Source organism: Rhinopithecus bieti, unplaced genomic scaffold (genome assembly GCF_001698545.2).
Source record: "Rhinopithecus bieti isolate Rb0 unplaced genomic scaffold, ASM169854v2 scaffold_13400, whole genome shotgun sequence".
NCBI classification, from domain to species: domain Eukaryota; kingdom Metazoa; phylum Chordata; class Mammalia; order Primates; family Cercopithecidae; genus Rhinopithecus; species Rhinopithecus bieti.
This window is the reverse complement of record NW_016807991.1, coordinates 5,479,473-5,486,490: the sequence shown is the minus strand read 5'-3', so window position 1 is coordinate 5,486,490 and position 7,018 is coordinate 5,479,473.

Sequence of the window (7,018 nt, the reverse complement as noted above, 5' to 3'; positions counted from 1 at the left end):
TTTTTTTCTCCCTGAGATGAAGTCTTACTCTGTCGCCCAGGCTAGAGTGCAGTAGCACGATCTCACTGCAACCTCTGCCTCCCAGGTTCAGGCAATTCTGCCTCAGCCTCCTGAGTAGCTGGGATTACAGACACGCACCATGCCCACCTAATTTTTGTATTTTTATTACAGACAGGGTTTCACCATGTTGGCCAGCCTGGTCTCAAACTCCTCATCTCATGATCCACCCACCTCGACCTCCCAAAGTGCTGGGATTACAAGCATGAGCCACCTTGCCCGGTCTCCATATTTTTTTTTTAAAGAAAGGAAAGAAACTTAGGGTCCACATTACCTGCTGCCTGGCTCCCCTAAACTGGATGTGGTACCTTCGATGGGTTCTCACAGCCATGTAGGCTTTTCTCTCTCATAGCCACTAAGGGCTAGACTACTCCACTTATTTTCTTGCAATGAAATGCGTGCATGCACGTGCATTGCACGCCATTAAAAGGCGTGCAATGAAGTAGGAAGGGGCTGAGGGGCCTTGCAGAGGGATACTAGGGCAAAAAGACAGAATTAGGGAAGTGGGGTCTGATGAGAGGGGCTTCATCCAGGAGCTCAGAATGTCTGGGAGGACAGGGTCAGAATGTCCCCTAGTTGTTGTGGGGGCCTTTGGGTTGAGACGGCTGATCTACTGGCATCCTAAAGCACCACCCTGGCCCCACAAGGTGCAGGTTTCCCCTCTCCACTCCACTCAGCCTGCATCGCAGCTAGTTTCTCTCAGCTCCCTTGGACTTCAGAAGGAACTTATAAGGGAGCCTTCCTGGTCTTCAGTGATCAGGTCAGGAGACGCTTTGTCTTCGGGCTCCCTTTGGTAGGCAGTGACCAAGGAGATTCTCCCCATTTCACAGAGGAACAACTGAGGCACAGAGCCAGCCTCACCCAAGCCTCAGATATCCCAGGGCTTCCCCTTCAGCTGCAAATCCTCCGAACCATGGCTACCGGCCTAGACTACCCCGTTTCCAAGGTCATCCCATCCATCTCCCTCCCCTGCCTTCTTTTTTTCTTTTCCACACCTTTTTTTGTTTGTTTGTTTGTTTTCTTCTCCTCCCCTGCCTTCTAACGAGACAGCCCCCTCTCCCATGGAGGGGCTGAGTGGTATGGCTTTTCCCTTCCCTCCTCAGAGGCAGCCCAAATAGGCACCTCATTCTCCCTAATCTGCCATCGCCTGTCCTTTTTTTTTTTTTTTTTGAGACAGAGTCTTGCTCTGTCACCCAGGCTGGAGTGCAGTGGTGTGATCCTGGCTCACTGCAACCTCTGCCTCCTGGGTTCTACCAATTCTCCTGCCTCAGCCTCCCAAGTAGCTGGGACTACAGGCACACGCCACCACACCCGGCTAATTTTGTATTTTTAGTAGAAACAGGGTTTCACCATGTTGGCCAGGATGGTCTCGAGCTCTTGACCTCGTGATCCACCTGCTTGGGCCTCCCAAAGTGCTGAGGTTACAGGTGTGAGCCACCACACCCGGTCTGCCCTTCCTATAGTCTAACCTGAATTGCTCCTGCTTTCATGACACTGTCTTTCCTTCCCAGAAGGGGATCTGGGGTCCCACCCTACAAGTGACCTCATCAAGGGGCTGTTCTCCACCCTCCAGCCCATCCCCAGCCCTACCGCAGAGCCAGGACCTAGCCTAGCCCAGCATCTGTCTCTGCAGTTCCTGGAGACAGTCACCAGGTAAGGGCAGCCAGCCTGCTGTAGCCACCTCTCCCACCCCTGATCTTTGCCTTGGATCTGCCCCTGTCTCCTAGTTCTCCAGAACACACACCCCACCCTGGGGCCGAGGCTCCACTGTCCACCTGTCCAGACTTGCCTTCTGTCCTATGGGCTGGCACGCCCAACCCAGCCAGTGCCCTGTGGTAGAATGTCTCACTCAGGTCAGAGAGAACAGCAGGAAGAGGGATCTTGAGGGGGCACCTTCCACCCATCCCCATGGCTGACACCGCTTCCGCAACTCGGGAAGGTCCATGAAGGTCCTCAGGACCCAGTTCACCAAACTCCTCAAGCTTTATAGGTAGGCGGAGTAAGGCCCTGAGGGCCAGACCAAGGCCTCAGTGTGGGTTAGTGGCTGGGACAAGACTAGATCCCAGGCTAGATCCTATGCAAGGGAAGGCCTCCCATCCCTACACAGGAAGACTTCTTCCCACAGACAGCCTCCAGGGAAGAGACTCAGAGGGCTCCCCTGAGAGAGTGGAGGGTGCTAGAGGAGTTACAGGGAGGTGAGTCCCAGTCCAGGAGAGACAGTCTTGCCCTGCAGAGTTTTGGGAGGTTGGATGCTTCCCAGCTCAGTGCTGAGGGAAGGAAAACAGACCAACTCACCCAGTAATTAGTGCTCCTTACTGGTGGCATACTTAAATGGGGGCGTGAGGATGAGTGCTGTCCTCCCCAGGGGCCGGCAATAGAGGGTACATCACTGGCAATGAACTTAAAAACAACAAAACTGACTAAAAGTCAGTCTGCTTCTTGTTGTCACCATCAGCAGCAATGTTAGACAACGTCAGTGGTAACATACACAGATGGGGTGAACCAACTGCCCCCTCCCCTTAGTACACCACAGTTCCTATCTATATATTCACCCCCAAATTCCTGCCAATCAAACCTACATGGTTTCTTAGATCCTAAGGCAATTAAGCCTTCTTTGGAGCAAGTATGGGTCCTTTTAGGACATTTTTTTCTGAATGTCTACCGAGCATCTTAAGAAATGTTAATGTGCCAGACACAGTGGCTCAGGACTTTGGAAGGCTGAGGTGGGTGGATCACCTGAGGTCTGGCCAACATGGTGAAACCTCATCTGCACTAAAAATACAAAAATTTGCTGGGCGTGGTGGTGGGCACCTGTAATTCGAGCTACTTGGGAGGCTGAGGCAAGAGAATCGCTTGAACCCAGGAGGTGGAGGTTGCAGTGAGCCAAGATTGGACCACTGCACTCCAGCCTGGGTGACAAGAGTGAAACTCTGTCTCAAAAAAAAAAAAAAAAAAAGCAGCAGCAGCAGAAGAAAAAGTGTTAATCAGTTCCTACAAGAGTACTTCATTTATTCATTATTCATTTATTCAGCCATGGGAGCTCTCCCAAGTGCTAGGTAGTAGATGTGCATTGGAGAACAAGTCCCAGTCCCAGCCCTGGAGGACTTACAAGGCACGTAGGGAAGCTGGTGAGTAAACAAGAAGCTGCAATGCAAGTTTAGCGGTGATAAGCACAGGGATCTGTGGGAGGTGAAAGGACAGCACTGAACCAGGCTTGGGACTTGGGAATATCAGGGACGCCTTCCAGGAGGAAGGGACATCCACTTTAACAGCAGAGATGAGAAAGAGCCAGGCAAAAGGGTGAGGAACAGAAAGAATAGGTCAACTCATGCAAAGGCCCCGAGGGAGCCTGGGAAATGTGTGGCTGGAGCAAGATGGGAGCCCCTGACACTAGAGAGCTAAGCCCGGGCTGGACCATGAATGGTCTTGTACTTGCTCCAGGGAGTGATGGGGGTCACTGAAGGTCTGTAAACAGGGGACTGGCAGGGAAACATTAGTATATTAGAAAGCTCTAAAGCACTGCTGTTGCTCAGAAGGCACGAATTTGGTAGTAAGAGCAGGAGTGGAGCAGAGAAACTGGTTAGGAGGCAGCTGCAGTAATAAAGGCAGGAGTTGGTGGTAACTGGAACAAAGAGAGTCGCATCAGGATTGGAAAAAGGGGCTGGACTGGAGGATGGCGCCAGTGAATGATCAAGTCGGGGTGCAGGTGTGAGAAGTGTGGGGTAGCTCCAGGGTTTCTGGTGGGGTGGTGCCCCTCTCTCATGGGAACAAAGGAGGAGGAGCAAGCTTAGTGCATAATCGGGTCTTATTTTCATATTTCTGATAAGATTTTCTCAAGTCTACAGCACTTCCTAAATATGTCATCACATGTGTGAGGTTTTTAGTTTAGTTTAGTTTTTTTACTTTTATTTTTCAGTTTTGTAGATCAAGGCAGCCCCCAAAACATCTTTTCTGTGTAAGGAGAGGTTACTCTGGAGAATTAAAGTAAAAGAGATGAGAGATGCAGCAAAAAAGCACACTTAATTACTCCGCTGCACTTTCCCTATCCCTCTTGCATTCAGCATCTACAAAGTCTGGTGCTTGGAAATAGACAAGAATCCTGGGCCCTGCACAGTGGCTCATGCCTGTAATCCCAGCACTGTGGGAAGCGGAGGCAGATGGATTGCTTGAGGCCAGGAGTTTGAGACGAGGCTGGCCAACATGGTGAAACCCTGTTTCTACTGAAAAATACAAAAATTAGCCAGGTGTGGTGGCACACGCCTGCAATCCCAGCTACTCATGAGGCTGAGGCACGAGAATCGCATGAACCTAGGAGGCGGAGGTTGCAGTGAGCCAAGATTGGGCCACTGCACTCTCCAGCTTGGGCAATAGAGCAAGAGACTGTCTAAAAAAAAAAAAAAGGGAGGCTGAGGTAGGAGAATGGCGTAAACCCGGGAGGCGGAGCTTGCAGTGAGCTGAGATCCAGCCACTGCACTCCAGTCCGGGCGACAGAGCGAGAAGAAAGAAAGAAAGAAAGAGAGAGAGAGAGAAAGAGAGGCCGGGCACGGTGGCTCAAGCCTGTAATCCCAGCACTTTGGGAGGCCGAGACGGGCGGATCATGAGGTCAGGAGATCGAGACCATCCTGGCTAATACGGTGAAACCCTGTCTCTACTTAAAATACAAAAAACTAGCCGGGCAACGAGGCGGGCGCCTGTGGTCCCAGCTACTCGGGAGGCTGAGGCAGGAGAATGGCGTAAAAAACCCGGGAGGCGGAGCTTGCAGTAAGCTGAGATCCGGCCACTGCACTCCAGCCTGGGTGGCAGAGCAAGACTCCGTCTCAAAAAAAAAAAAAAGAAAGAAAGAAAGAAAGAGAGAGAGAGAGAAAGAAAGAAAGAAAGAAAACTAACTCTTGCCAACTTTCTATCTTTCTAAGCTGAATTTTTTTTCATATAGTGGTTAAGCATATGGGTTCTGTACTGGGCATGGTGGCTCATGTCTGTAATCCCAGCACTTCGGGAGGCCAAGACTGGGTGTAATACTTGAGCTCAGGAGTTTGAGATCAGCCCAGGCAACACAGTGAAACCTCATCTGTACTAAAAAATAAAATAACAAATAAAGGAAGAATATGACCTCTGAAGCCAGACTGCCTGGGCTTAAATCTCAGCTCTGCTGCTCGCTAGTTGCTTTATCTCTCTGTACCTCAGTTTCCTCATCTGTGAAAAGGAGATAATACCCACCACATGAAGTTGTTGTGAACTCTAAATGAGTTAATAATACATAGGAAGTGCTTAGGAGAAGGCCGGCTCTATCATAAGAGCTCTTAACAGTTTGCTACTATTATTCTCCCTCCCCCACTAATTCATTCCCTTATAGTCTGTCCCCAGCTATTCAATCTTCACACAGCAGTCAATGTGACCTTCTAACCACTGATGTGATGGGGTCACTCCTGCACTTGCCATCCATCCATGGCTCCCCGTGGCTCCTTAGCCCTGCTCACAAGGCCCTTCACACCGGGCCCAGTGCTCCAGCCTTCCATTGCCCCTCTCACATCGCCTTGCACACCCCAACTTCCCTCAGCTGTCTCTGCCTAGAACCCTCTGTACCCTGGTGTGCTGGAAAATGCTTAACAACTGGATGTCTGTAAAAACTGCATGCATAGATATGTCCCTCTATTTATTATAAGTTTTAATAGTATAAAGCTGTAAAATAGCACATAATACACCAAATAAATCATACCAAAGTATACAGTGCTCTTTATTGTAAATTCTACAAAGTTAAATGCTCTAGAGAATGCTTTTCGACTTTTGCCAACCTTACACCTGCAGCCGACCTATGGTTGCAATTCATAGGGTTTGACAAAGTCAAACTATGAACAAATGCTTGATTACTATCAAATTCAACAAGTAAGTCATTCATAGGCCAGACATGGTAGCCCAGGCCTGTAATTCCAGGGCTTTGGGAGGCTGAGGCAGGAGGACCCCTTAAGCCCAGGAGTTCAAGACCAACCTGGGCAACATAGTAAGACCCTGTCTCTACAAAACAAAACAAAAATTAGCCAAGCATGGTGGCACGCACCTGTAGTCCCAGCTACTTAGAAGACTGAGGCAGGAGAATCACTTGAGCCCAGGAGTTCAAGGCTACAGTGGGCCATACTCATGACACTGCACTCCAGCCTGGGTGACAGAGCAAAAGCCTGTCTCTAAACAAAAAAAAAAAAAATACACACACACACACACACACACACACACACACACACACACACACACACACACACACACACATAAACTATTCTTAGCTCACAGGCTGGATTTAGCCTGCAGGCTGTAGTTTGTCAACTTCTGGTCCATGCAATCAACAGAATAGTCAATTAAGCCCTGATTTGTAGTGTTTTCAATTTCAGTGATGCAAATACTCCCCCGATGGCCTATTTCCAAATACCACTGTGTGGTCACTGAACAAGGAGGTGGGACGAGATGAGCAGAGCACATCATCATACAGACCCTCCACCTTAAAGATACAACAGATGTAAATACCACGAAGAGCCTATAACAATAAAACATAGTAATAATTAGGAAGTGATGAGTTTTGATTATGTATTACCTTTGTTTTTAAAATAATTTAATTATATGTTTATATAATTTAATTTTTAGTGGTGACAGTGTTTAACAAGCAGCCTGCAAAATTCCTGAAAATGGAACACTTGGCTCTCACAAGCCTATTGGACTGGCTCCAGCACACCACCGCCTGTGCCTGTGCCATCTCCCATAACGCTCCCTGGCAAACGCCAAGTCACTCTTTAAGACTTAGTGTCATGCTCGCTTCAGCAGCACATGTACTAAAATTGGAACGATACAGAGAAGATTAGCAGGGTCCCTGCATAAGGATGACAGGCAAATTTGTGAAGCGTTCCATATATACACACACACACACACACACACACACACACATATATGTGTATATATATATATATATATATATATA